Source organism: Vombatus ursinus, unplaced genomic scaffold, assembly GCF_900497805.2.
Source record: "Vombatus ursinus unplaced genomic scaffold, bare-nosed wombat genome assembly UNPS02014893.1, whole genome shotgun sequence".
NCBI classification, from domain to species: Eukaryota; Metazoa; Chordata; class Mammalia; order Diprotodontia; family Vombatidae; genus Vombatus; species Vombatus ursinus.
Window position 1 is genome coordinate 1,440,255 of NW_020954671.1, and position 14,567 is coordinate 1,454,821.

Sequence of the window (14,567 nt, forward strand, 5' to 3'; positions counted from 1 at the left end):
TTAGTGGGAGAGTTTTCTACCTTGCCCTGTAGAAAAAGCTTAAAGCTTTATATAAAATCGTGGGTGGATAGTTACCTGAAAATTTTAGAGTTTGGGCTCTACTAGGAGAGGTTGGAGGGCAGTGAAGCGTGTGAGCTGCTTTCTACTTAGGTGGACTGAAAGAGACAGCTTCTAGTCCCTGCTTTGCCCTCCAGTCCAATAACTTTGGGATAAGCGTGGGGACCAATAAACCCAGAGACAGAAATGGACAGTGTTACTTAAATAAACAAGGGTCTCTTTAAAATTCTCATCCACTTCAGCTATCTAAAGTCAGATTGTGATGATTTTGTCACGGTTTGGTAAATTTACCCCTTTAAGAGGCTTTCATAAATCCCACAACACACCTTCAGCCAGATTTGAATATAGATTTAGGTTTTAAAAACCCAGAAGCTGGAAACACCTCTTCATCAAAGAGAATTTCCCTTTAGCTTAGCAATATGCTGGGGGTGAAGCAAAGATTGAATCTGAGAGAGAGGAGAGAGAGAGACTGAAGAGAAAGGAGAGAGGAGACAGAAGAGAGAGAGAGAGAGAGAGAGAGAGAGAGAGAGAGAGAGAGAGAGAACAAAAAAAGGGGGGACTTTCTGTTTCTTTCTGGAGGAATTCTGCACAGACTTTGCAGCCTTTGGTAACAGACCTGCTTTCTCCTGGGTGTCTAATGGAAAAGTTGCTAAATTGCTCTTCACCTGTAAGAACATGCTCTTTACTTACCAGTCTCTTCTTGTCAATTTGGAAATTTCAGAGCAGCTCTGTCACAGGTACAGTCCCAGCAAACCCCAGTCTAGTTCGGGACAAAGCGACTGGTCTCTGGTGGGTGGATGGTCTGTTCAACTGAAAGCCTTAGACCTTTTGTAGGAGAAAAAAAGATCTCCTTGGATGAAAAATCTAACTCCTGATTTTCAGTAAGTTCTTGAGCTTCCAATGTAATTTCTATTCATTCAATTTTCTGTGTCTTTGAATATATTTTCCATGAATTTTTGATTTTGGTATTCAGTGGGTCGTTTTCACCAATAAGCCAACGGTTTAAAATTGCTGTGTTTGGATGATTATCTTATATATGCTTATTAAATCGTTTATTTAGGAGGTTAGAGATAAGAAAATAAACAAACCTGAATCAAATTGTTTGTGACGTTTGCATCTAGCTTCCAGAATATGACGGATATTCTGAAATCTCTGCATAGCGCTCATTTAATTTCCCCTACCCCCATTCCCACTCCCACGGGTTTGCTACTTTAAAATATTCCAAACCTTCCGTCAAGTTTATCAAGTACAAGGGGTGGGGGTGGGGGAGATCTCTGGACTCTTTCAGACTAATTAAAAAACCAAGAACAAACCACATTTTCGGCTCAAGAACAGACGTGTGTATGGGGGGGAGAAGAAGCTGGGTGTGGTGAGGAGTTAGATACCCCCTCCTCAAAGCTTAGTTTTGGAGTATTAAAATGAATTTCAAAACTTCTCAATGATTAGATGGAGAGGGAGAGAACTTTATTGATTAAAAAAAACAAAACAAAAAATTCTATGGCAGTTTTAAAAGTAAGTCACTTTCTCCTCCAGATTTTTAGATTTGTCTTGTGTAAACTGTTGAAATCAACTTTTGTTACCTATTTACTGGAGATTAGACAGGATATGTAAGACAATATTTTTTGAAAGTATAACAGACATCAACACTTAATAATTCAGCATCGGGTAGTTCTTCCCCAATAATGCTATTCTCTCAGATGAAAGAGGAAGGGAAAATTATAACCTAGATTAGAAGATAGGCAGGTGTGAACTGTCCAGTATGAGATAAATCTAAAAGGCATAGGAGAAAAGGAAAGAAGACGATGAAGTTCTGGAATGAAATGCATTAAGATAGTGTGACAAGTGAGAAATGTGGGTGTGTGAAGCTTTTTTTTTCAAAATAATTGTAAAACTGGAGTGACAATAACAATGTAAGCACCAAGTATGTAATGATGAATGTAAGAGTGGGAAGGGGAGGTGGGAGGGAAAGAAGAGGGAGGAAGAGAGAGAGAGAGAGGGAGAGAGAGAGAGAGAGAGAGAGAGAGAGAGAGAGAGAGAGAGAGGGAGAGAGAGAGAGAGGAAGAGAGAGAGAGAGATTAGATGGATGTTAGGTGTTGGGGAGTAAAAGTATGTTGGAGTGGGGAGAGTATGGGAGGGGTAAGAATTGGATCTGGAGAGAGTTAGTTGCCAGTTAATATAATTTTCATATAGGCATCATAAAGTTTCCTTGAAGAGCAGTTTTACTGTACCTACTGGTCTCTAGTTTACAGACCTGACATAAAACAACTATTACAGTCCAATATCTTGACTGTTTTCAAACTTCATGTACAATTGAGGAAAAAAGACCCAGGAATGGTTTTTGTAAGTAAGGAAAAGAAGAAGAAAAGAAAGCCACAGTGAAGCTTGAAACTAGTTTGGATAAATCTCTAATCTTTTATTTGTAACCTTTTATAAGCTTTATTTCCCATATATGAAAAGCTTCTTTTATTTAGGCACGAAAGACTTTTCCTTTGGATTTTTAATTAGAGGCCATCAATTGTAGCCATATTTAAGAATCAATATAAAGTAATCCTTCAAGATGGGATAAGGTTTTAATCGAAAATCTCCTTTCCCACTCTTTAGTAGATCATCTTTAGTGGCTAGTTGATTAAAAAATGTTCAGGGCTTTGGCAGTAACAACAACAACAACAACAACAACAGCAATACTAATGACCTAAAACCTGGAAAAAAAAAGATGATGTTTGTAAGAAACCAACTGTTGTTTCATAAAGAAAAAGCCTAACTCTGATTTTGGACTGTTTTCTTCAAATTGAATTTTGACTTGATTTTTTTTTTTTACATCAGTATCTAAACTCCTAATGTTTAAATGGAGGCAGTAATGATAGAGAAAATTTTTGCTTGAAATATTATGTTGTATGTACAGAAAAATAATTTTAAAAATTAACAAAGACCAAAACTAGTTGCTCACAGGAAGCCTTTTAACCATATTTTTTTTTTTTTAAAGCATGCCCAAGATTAGGAAATGGATCCTATACATTTTTGCTATTTTGTGAATGTCCAAATTTAATCTATTCCTTTTCTCTAATTGATTGTATGCTTTAGACAGATTTAGTATTTCTAAATCAGGAGTCACATGGTTTCAGTTTTTACAATCTTAGAGATGGCTTTGCTTACCATAAAAGATAAAAATTTTGAACTATTCCATCAACTTCATAGGTTTTATAATTGTTTTAAAAAGAAAAAGAAGAAAGAAAAGACTAAGAGGAAAGGAAAAAGAAAACTAATTGTAGGTGCATAGACTGAATACTTCAGCTCTTGATGATTAGACTATTTGTTGTTTGTTCAAAAAGCTGCACATTATCTAAAAGTGCCTTTTTAATCACTACCAGTCTTCAGCTTAAATGTCTGCAACCATTTGTAAGCTACAATAAGTAAAAAGTTACAGGTGTAATTGTAGATAGAGCTAGCTATAGTTGATTTCATCATTATTTTATACTGATAAGTGCATTTTAAAGAATGAACTCTCCATATTTTTAAATCTGAATGAAGCGGGTTTGAACATATTTGAAACCAATGCTTTCCTCTTATCTGAAGAAATTTCAATTTGTTTAAAAGCCTAGTGTTTAATGCACTACATGGCCACATCTATTTTAGACAAGCCCTCTTGTACTTCTCCGTAATCACTTCTAATGAAAACCTGGGATTTTCCATTATTAAAAAAGTGAAAATATAATGCATCTTCATTAGGAAAATTGACTGCTGTGCTCAAGATAGTTCTTAATTGAAAAGGCAACCTATTTTAATGGCGTGGTTGAGAAGAAGATTACATACTTTATCCAAACACAAAGACAATTAATAATGAGGAGCAGGCTGCTGCCATTAACTCTAATGTAGTTGCATCAATGTCACTACCTGAAATAGTGAAAAGTTCCCTACTCCCCCTTCCCTTGTTCATTCATAAGGATGTAGGATCTCATACCGAGTGATTCTACATTGTTCAAGCTGAGAAATGACGGTGAAACCTTAGTATTTTGGGTAAAGTGATAAAAATGAGTTAGAAAACCTACGGAATCGTACCTTTAAAACAACAACAAACAAACCCATCAGAACAAAGCAAGGAGGGGTTTCACTGGTTTCGTAAACAAAACTTCAGGTCTTGCACCGGATTAGACCGAGTTAGATAACTGCATCCTTTGACATCCTCCCATTTAGACAAGTGTATCTTTTACAATATCTGAAAAATTAATACCAAGATGTCGAAATGCAATGTTTAACCAAGCAGTTTGCAAATGGGAATCAGCTACCCTGGAGAGATGGATCTGTAGCTTTACTCACTTAAGGAGAGAGAAAAAAAAGTTGGTTCCTATTAATGAGCTAGCGTGGTCTGTCAATTAAACAATAGGCAAAGTAGTCCAATAAACAAGTTTCCTGCCACCGGTTCAATACTGTTAGGTAGATAGGAAGCGTGTTACTGGTTTTTCCAGAGATGCGAGAGCCAACCGACTGAAGCTGAGTCTGGGGAAGTGGAGAGGATTGACTTCTGAATTTGATATATTTAGGCCAGTGAAACTGAAAAGCTTCTGCAAAATCTCTAAGAACTTTTTTTTTGGGGGGGGGGATAGGACTCATGACTCTCTTCCCATAAAATCCGGGATAGGGTGAGGTGTCGAGAGAAAGGTTTGTAAAGGATTGGGGTTGGGGAGGGGAGTGAGGGGATGAGCTCTGCCGAAGGACCTCCCCTTCTCTCTTCCAACCCTGGGATTCCATCCCCTCCTCACCCCCAGGCTGCTTGGGCCCCACTCGGACTGCACAATAGCTGCAGCTCCACTCAGCCTAGGGGATCCCTCAGGAAGGCATTAGGGGATCCTGAGTTGTCCCAAATAAGAGACAGGTCTGATTTGGGGTTCCATAAACTGAAAGGATTTTGTGGGGGTGTTTTATCTAGATTTCGGGTATATATACATATGTATATATACATATATAACTTGCTAAGGAGCCTCATGGTGAACATAAGAAAAGAGAAGAGCGTCAATGGTGAATGGTTTGGGGGTGGCCCTCGATTTTTTTTTTTCACGTTTTGTCTTGCTCGCAGCATTCCCAGTATCCCCCACCGCGGTCTAGCCAGCTGAGAGAGGATGAGTCAACCTACTTCTCTGGTGCTTTACCCTTCCTTTCCCTTCCTTTCCCGCCGGAACCCCAGCTCCGCCCTCCCTCCCCCTAAGAAGACTTCTCTGGTCATCATCCATCAGATGGCTGGCCAAAGACGACCCAAATTCTGCTGTTCCCTCCATGGGGATTGGGTGTACAGGGGTGGGAAAAATGGTTCCGATTCCAGGGAGATTGGAGGTAGCTCCCGTAGGTCAGAGGGGAGCAAGGCTGGCCCATGGCAGATTGTAGCTGCAGGGTCCTGCTCGGCCTCCTGCCCGGACTCGTGGCTGTCTATGTGCAATGGGGAGGTGCTGCGCCCCCTTGGACGAATAGAAACAAGAGAACGACGAGGAAAGCTGCCAGCCCACCTGAGACTCAGGTCTCCTATTTGGGGTACTGGGCCACTGAGGGACTAGAGAAAAGCTGGGATGGGGGCAGAGACACTCCCAGAATACTCCGAGGGGTTTCCGAATTGACTGGATCGTGCCCCCAAGGGTGCTTGTGGTGTTGGAAAGCTTATTCATCTTACTCTAACTCAAAAGACCCAACTCTCTCTAGTCTAGCTTTGAAGGCCTTACTGGCCCCCTTTCAGCCTGAGTACCGCTTTCCACGTGCTAAAAATTTCTTGTACTGGATCTGTCCATTTACATACAGTCTTCTTACATTTTCATTCCATCCACTTTTCTATAATACCACATCCTAAAGTCATAGAAATCTAGGGTTTCCTCGAAGGTGCCAGACTGGCAGTTTTGTATGGGAGTCCTCTAGCCTGTAATCCTGTATAGGGTTAGGGGAACAGTGATGCCATCATCATTTCTCTTTGATGAAAACCAGATACAGCAACAGGTATTAGGTATCGGTACCCTGGAGTCAAATAGTCATTCCTCTCTCTTCTTTCCATGATAAGCTCAGATTCTGCAGTTCTTTCAAATGCTTTGCTACATATTACTCCCTAGATAGAAGGGTACTGATATACTGGGCCTGATCATTTCTTGTCAACCACCTATAATGTTTAAAATATTACCTGTGTCAACTAAATTCACAAGAAGGAGGAGGGTCAATACTTATGAAATTGTAATAAGTTCCCTCCTTTTATTCTCTCTCAATATAGTTTTCTGGTGTGTTTGGGAGTAGCAGAGGGTTTTCCTGTATATATGTGTCAGCCATAGGCCCCAAACCTTTTTCCTAGTGTTTAGCTTATGGACATTGTAGATAGATGTCTTTATCTATCTGTTTGTGACTGGACATTACAACATTGTTCCTAATCATTTAAGCTATTTCAGTAACTGACAGTAGTTCTCAATCTAAATGACACTTTTCGAGCTGCTTATTTAACTAATGAATAAGCAAGAGGTGAAAACATTGCTACCAATGCTTACATCCTAAAGTGACAGTTAAATTCACTACTTTAAAAAAGTGGACAACATAGAACATAGGCAGTATATTCTGGATTATATTTGGCAAAGCAGTTTCCTTTTCATCATGTTCTTTCATGATGAATGTGTAAAAACATTTTAGAGAAGCATGGGTGACTTCCGTAAGCACAGATTATTAGGAAAAAGCAAGGTATCAATCTATAGGTATGAGTATTAGTAGAATTGTGAACCTAAAACTAATATGGCTTTCACCTGCTAGTCTTAGTGAAAATACTTAATTAAACAAAAACCAGTAGGAAAGGTTGCTTTCTTTTGCCTAAAATACTGTTTTTGTTTTGTTTTGTTTTTAAGCCAGACTGTCAACATTAGATCTCTACTAAGGTGTTGCTAATGCGAGCCTATATCTGCACACACAGGAAAAAAGAAAAATGGAAGATTTCACATTCAGATGTTTCCAAATAGCTACTACTGAGATAGAACTTAACATGCAGTATTTCAGAGTAAAAAATTCTCTGAGAAAAGGAAGACACTTTGTGTTAGAGTATAAAGAAATACATAGCCTTCAAATTGCATTATATATTTGGATCAATGCAATCTTATCATTTGTTTATATTAACCTGTAAACGGATGATGAACTAGTGGACAAATCTGTCCCCAGTCTCCCCAAATACCAATATTTGTATTAAGGTAGCTTTGGCTGGAAGATGTGGGACTTTACATCTGAGGAGAAATAAATTTTTGGCAAGTCATTTGTAACAAAGGACTATATATTTCCCCTTTATGGGTGCTCTCCCACCTTTCACTTATTGATACTTCTCAGAGGTGCATCTATCACTTTGAAGTAGGCATGAAATGTTATCATAAATATTTGACCCAAATAATCCACTTTTCCTCTGAACAAACTATTATATGTAACTCAGGGTCAGAGCTAGTTTTGAAGCCTTTACTTTTCAGAGTATGCAGAAATACTTGTAAGGCAAAATGGAATCTGAAAAGACTTGTCAGTTACTCAAAGGACCACATACTCAGATTGATCATCCACAGTAGAACTCCCAGGGAGAGCAGTGGGAGTTGTTTGCATGGACTGACAAAAGTAGATGGCTCTTAATGTACAAATTTGATTTGTTTCTGAAAAATAAGATCAGGATGCAACTGAGTGTGTAATTTGTTATGTATTTATATAGATTATATACTCACAAGCAGCAGAGAATTTTCACAATGTGAATGAAAAATATTCTAGATTTTAACTTATTTTATTCAATGTCTAAAAAAGACATGTTTGTGTGTTGTATCAGCCTACACACACACACACACACACACACACACACATGCATATATTATCATAGCAGTAACAGTTATCCCACACAGGCTAGGTACTTTTATAACACATGTACAAAACAATACATTTTAAAAACGCAATAACGATTATAATAAATCACCATTAGATTAATTAGTAGTTAGTATGTAAATAGCACTTTAAGGCTTGCAAAGCACTTTATTATTATTATCTCATTTGATCCTCACAATGACCCTAGGAGGCAGGTGCAGTTATTATCCCCATTTTATAGATGAGGAAACTGAGGCAATTAGAGGTTAATGACTTGCCCAAGGTCTGGATCCAGTGCTCTATCCACTGTACCATCTGGCTTCCTCTGAAAGAGGAATTATCTCATCATGGCATTGCTAAATGCCTGGAAAACTACCATAGGCCAAATAGTAAGATATAATTTTGTATATTCCATTTTTATTTATATTTGAATGTTTTTCCTTGACTAGAATTAATTGTTCACCACTATTCTAGCTTCAATTCTTTGTCAAATATGGAAGTAGAAGATTTTACTATTCTTTCAATTCCACCTCTTTCCAAGTAATAATTTATATTTAGTATCAGACAACTCTTTAAGGCAATAAGAGAAAAAGTATTAGTAGGAATTCCTTACCTGAAGCTCCTTGCACTGAAGAAATCAAAGGCCCAGTTTGAAAAAATCATATTTAGTAAGTGTGTTTATTCCTCCTTTTCCTTTTTTTGCTTCCCTTCTATCATGTAATATTAGTAATCATCAATTTTCTAAGGATAAACTAATTGAGATCATTATTATAATAACCAAGAAATAGATTATAATTGGTCTAAGTAGGCTTGCAGCTAAAATTTTTAACTAGTTCAATTAGCTGTGGTCCTCCATATTATTACTCTAATAGAAGGGACCTAATGTTTATTGATAGATAGTAAGGTCATATTAATGTGCTGTAAATATTCTAACCATTAATGTTTCATACTTATCTTGTTATGATGAAGAGTAGATTTATCATTTTTAATATCTTGGATTTGGCACTTATGGTTTAGTTTCTGACCTATAGTAAGAGAAACAGTGTTAAGTGTTTACTAATGAATATTCTTGGCCCAAATTATTCATAATTTTTTTTTAAATCTTAGGAAGTACTAATGAACTCAGTTCTTAGTTGACCAAACTTTGTCTTCAAGATTTTCTTAACTGCTAAGAGAATGAGAGGGCTCCTTTGTTCTGGAGATGCCAGTTTTGATGTTCAAGATCTTTGTTCCAAGGACTGCAATTTTAAAGTACAATGAATTCTTCAGACTAAGCTCTGATGTTTCTTAAACTATGGCATCAACCTGGATTGTGAAATCTTGAAAGTGAAAAAAAAGCTACTCATATGAATTTTTAAAGTTAATATGGCAAAGGATCTATTGCAAGTAAAGAAGATGAAAATATAGGCTTAAATACTCAGGGCTGAGAATAGAATATTTCATTTCTGATGCTGTGCACTGGTGGCATATAAAATGGAGTATTGTTAATGCTAGAATGTTTGCCCATTTTGGGGGCAGATATGAGTAACTTGGGAATGTAAAGAGATGCTTATTGCACTACAACAGGGTTCATACCAAAGTCACCATGACTTGAGGAAGACAAAATACTCATATATGGAAGGGTATGAATTTTCCTGACTCTGAAAAAAATCTTTGAAAAGGAACATTAACACACAAGGATGAGAGGATTCAGACACTCTATCAGCAGTCTAACCATGTGACAGACCCAGAGGCAACTCCAAAGTCACCAGTGTAACTGCCTGTTCAGTTTGCCAAAGAGCCAGATGCTGTTGCTTGGAAGAATCTCTTCCACAGCTTGATGTCTGGGTCCTGTGATTTCCATCCAAAGAGCAGTGGTGTGGCATGCTGGGATGAATTCAATCTCAGCATCCCAACATGGTATTTTACTTTAAAATGTTATCTTTTTTAAAAAAATCATTTTTATTTTTATGAACTTGACAAATATCAACAAGCATGATAATTTCTACATACAAAGAAGAACAGAAAAAAAGGATTGTATGTGAAATCAGAAATCTTTATTACATTCAACTCACTTTTTTTAAAAAAGTATATAACAGATTAAACAAAGTAGTTCCAACACTATCCTGCTTGTCTGTGCCATTCTCTGAACTTGCTTCTGCTCTCTTCTTGCATTTTAAAATGTTTCATTGATATTCTTTTTTTCTTTTCTTTTCTCCTCCTCCTCCTCCTCCTCCTCCTCCTCCTCCTCCTTCTTCTTTTTTGGCATCACCATTACTATTCCAGTTCTCTTTTCTATAACTTCACCCCCTCAAAAAAAAAAAAGCCCTTCCTCTTAAAATTATAGTCGAACAAAACAGATCTGCATATTAGCCATCTCCGAAGACATATGTCTCATTCTGCATCTCTAGTCTACCACTTCTCTGTCAAAAGGTGGGAAGCATGACTCATCATTGGTCTTTAGGAATCATAGTTAGTCATTACATTGATCAAAGTTCTTAGGTCTGTCTGAGTTGTTTTCCTTTACAATACTGTATTCACTGTGTAAATTGTGCTCCTTGTTTGTCTCTTTTCAGCATGCATTAGTTCATACAAGGGTTCCTAGGTTTCTTGGAATTTGTCCCTTTTGACATATCTTATGGTACATTTACATTCCATTACACTAATATATCATAATTTGCTCAGCCATTCTCCAGTTTGTGACACCTATTTTGTTTCCAGTTCTTCGCTACTATAAGTATTTTTGCATATATCAATTCTTTCTCCCTTTCTTTGATATCTTTGGGATATAATTCTAGTAGTGGCATCAATGGTCTAAAGGCCCACAGTAGTTGCTTTTCATAATGACTGGATAACTCCACCAACAGTGCATTTGTGTGCATGTCCTCCCATATTCCCTCTCATAATTTTGAGTTTGCTTTTTTGTCATCTTTACCAATCTGATGGGTGTGAGATAGAAGCTTGAAGTTGTTTTAATTTTCATCTCTGTTATCATTAGTGATTTGGCATATTGCCCATATAATTGTTGAGAGCTTGCCTTTCTTCTTCCGAGAACTGTTTGTTCATATCTTTTAATAACTGTTCTTTAAAATTTTGTCATCTTTTAAAAGATATGTCATTTAAAAATTTGTCTTAAAGGATATGAGAAGACAATGTGGTTATAGCAAAAATCAAATGGTTTGTTAAAAATAAATTAGTCTTCAAATTTATTTTAGATTTATGGATCACGCTTAATTATTTCACCAGTGATAGGATATTATGAAATTAGGTACACACAGAAGATCATCTCTTTACAATATAGCATACATTTTCTGAATTATGTTTCATATTCATCCTATGAAGTCCATAGTATAGTACTGCAGTTGAGTTGACAAAAAAATCAATTCAATGGTAGTATCAAGTCACCTATTTAATGGCAACTATAGGTTTTACTGAATATTTTTTAAATAAATGAGGTAATATGATTAACAATTAGATATAAGAAATGATTCATTTTGGCTTTGAATATCTGAGAAGTCAGTAAACATTTTTATTGTTAGTGGTCAGTAATATTGTGGTATATAACAATATCTGTTCATTTATGTTTCTTAATATATGCAACTGGTGGGTAATAGATGAATGAATTTAAAAATTATTATATTTCTTTGAGTCATTCAGAACATTACAACAATGTGTCACTTTGAGTTTTTATCAAAATTGTTACTTTTGATAGATTACTCCTTGAGGGCAGGGTATGTATCATTTCATCAAATGAGATAATATATGAAAATCCCTTCACAAACCTTACATTGCCATATGAAGATCCATTACTATATGCTTTTCACACAGGAGACACTTAATAAATTAATTGAATTGAATTATAGGGAGGTGGGGGAAGGCCCTTCATTTTACTGTCTCTCTCAGTATGAAATAAAGCTCAGTAGATTTGCTAATTTCTATAATCTTAGTGATTATTTTGGATCATTGTATTATTGATTTGGCCATGGTGATAGGTATTGATTGGGGTGTGTAAAATGATTGGATAGAGAGCCATATGTACAAAAATATTTATAGGTACTCTTTTTATAGCAGCAGAGAATGGGAAACTAAGGTGTGTCAACCAATTAAGGGATGGCTAAAGAAATTATGGTCTGTGGATGTAATGGAATACTACTATGCTATAAGAAATAACAAAAAGGAGAAATTTGGGAAGATTTGTATAACCTGAGACAAAGTGAAGTGAGCAGAATCAAGAGAATAATTTACACAATAACAACATTATTAAGACTTAAGAACTATGATTAATGCAATGATCAGTCATGATTCCATAGGACCAATGATGATCCACACTACTTATCTCCTGGGAGAGAAGTGATAAATTTGAGATGCCTAATGAAACATACATTTTTAGACATGGTCAATGCAAGAATTTGTTTTGCTTGACTGTGTACATTTTTTACAAGAGTTTCTTTTTATTTTTCTTTAAAATTGAGGAGCAGTGGGAAAGAGAGAAAATGAATAGTTCTTAACTGAAAAAAAAAATGATTGGGTAGGTGATGCCACACCACAGAGACAGTCAGAATATTTGTAACTATGTGAGTATTTTTTTTAGTGAAAGTCAAAATTTAGGACTCATCTAAGTGTTGCCATTCATTGAAATGAACAGTTTAAAAAATTAGTAAAAAAAAGAAAAAAGATACAGATGTTTCCAAATATCTTGGATGCTTGGTATATAGACAAATAACAAAATGGTTTTCACTCTTTATCTGAAAGCTTCATTGTTATAATATTGTGTATTTAATTTCTTTGCAAATCTTAAAGTATTATTTAAATAAAGAACATTATTATTTTATTAGTAGCATGAGTAGGAACATTCTTCCCTCCCCCCTCCCCACCATGGAGTTCAGTCAGAAATGATCCCAACAAAAATTGCTACCCTGATACTATTCTGTTATATTAAATGTCCTGGGTACAATTGCACAGGTGGACAAAATAACTATTTTTTATAATTGAATAAAATCATTGGAATGTAAACTCATCTTCTGTGTGCTCACTAAAAGCTTCTTTGAGGCAGCTCCAGTGACAGATATGATGGTTGAGATGATAGATCATACTTCATTCTGTTTGGACATGATTTTGAATTCATCTGTTAGTTTTATTTTGAAAGCTTTTTGATTCAATTAGCTTGGAGATTATGAGTATTTTGGTAAGGGAATATCCAGTTAAAATGTTGCTGTAAAATTTTTACATACCAATGTTATTTTTATGCAATTGTGGGTAACAGTTCTATCTGTGATAATGGTCTGGGGTTCCATTGTTTATTTGTCATTTATTTGTTGAATTCTCAAGGATATTTTGAAGTCTGTATTTGTAATTCAGGGATTTGTTATATGCTAGTTTATGCATGATAGAAAGATAGTGAGATTCTGTTGTAAAATATTGAGCATTAGATTATGCCTTGCTAAGTACCTTGTAGGTACTAAATTTGTGCAGCCTTTAAAATGTGTTGCTCAATTCTTTATCATTTCTTTGTACAGTCTGCATTATCTCATTCTTATCATCTTTAAGCTTCTTTCTTTCCTCTCATTCCTTCCTTCCTTCCCTCTCTTCCTTCTCTTTCTTTCTTCTATTCTTTCTTTCTCTTTCCTTCCCCCTTCTCTTTTTTTCTTTTTCATACTTAGCAAACACCAAATAAAATATAGGCACTTGGATGGCAAAGTGGATAGAGCACTGGGCCTGAAGTCAGGAAGATCTGAATGAAAATGTGACTTCAGACATTTACTAGCTATGTGACTCTGGGCATGCCACTTAACTTTTGTCTCTCTCTGTTTCCTCAGCTGTAAAATGAGGATGATAATAGCATCTACCTTTCAGGGTTGTGAAGATCAAATGAGTTAAGATTTGTAAAGTGCCTAGCACAGTGTCTATCATATAGTAAGTACTTAATAAATCCCTCCCCTCCTCCTTCCTCATTTTTAACATACCAAGTAGAACACAAAAAGGGAGTATACATGAAGCTGCAACTTTCTACCGTATACAGCTGGTTTATCCTTTATTCTCATTATTGTTGATGAGGCTCAGATACAAATATTCCTAAGATAATTTCCTATCTTACTATTCTTTTATATTTGATGTTTTACGAACTGATACACACGGGGATAAAATAACTGTGTTTTTTTTGCAGTTGAATACAATTATTAGTACATAAGCTTATCCTCTGATGTCCTACTGAAAGCAATCTCAGTACAATTCCAGTAGAGGAAAAGAAAACATAGATGATATAAACCTCATCCTGTTCCTATGTGTTTTTCATATCCTCTGCTATTTCTCTGTATTTTGAAAGTGTTTCTTTGCTAGCAGTTTGGATTTTATCAGTATTTGGTGTGTTGGCATCTATTTAAAACATCATCTTTAAGTTACTATGGATTGGTGCTATGTCTAGGAGACTATGAATGAAAGTTTGGTCTGAAATAATGGTCTTGTTCCAGTACAATTTATTGGTTAAAGGTCTGCATTTTTGGTATGAGATTTATTGTCTGCTTGTCACGTCTGCTAGTCAAAGACAGACAGCAGACTTCTGCTTTATAATTCTCACCACCAATTCATATCCTGCTAAATAATTGGGAGTACAGTGAGGTGTACAGTGTATATAGTTTCCACAATTTCCTTACATAACCTACATTGATCATTAAAATCTAGAATCCTTAAGGATAACCTGTCTA

General features: G+C 36.0%; 1 pseudogene; it reads left to right on the forward strand.

Moving 5' to 3' along the window:
- Nucleotides 1-5,985: 5,985 nt before the first annotated feature.
- Nucleotides 5,986-14,567, forward strand: part of LOC114028598 — a 198,430-nt pseudogene continuing 189,848 nt past the window's right edge.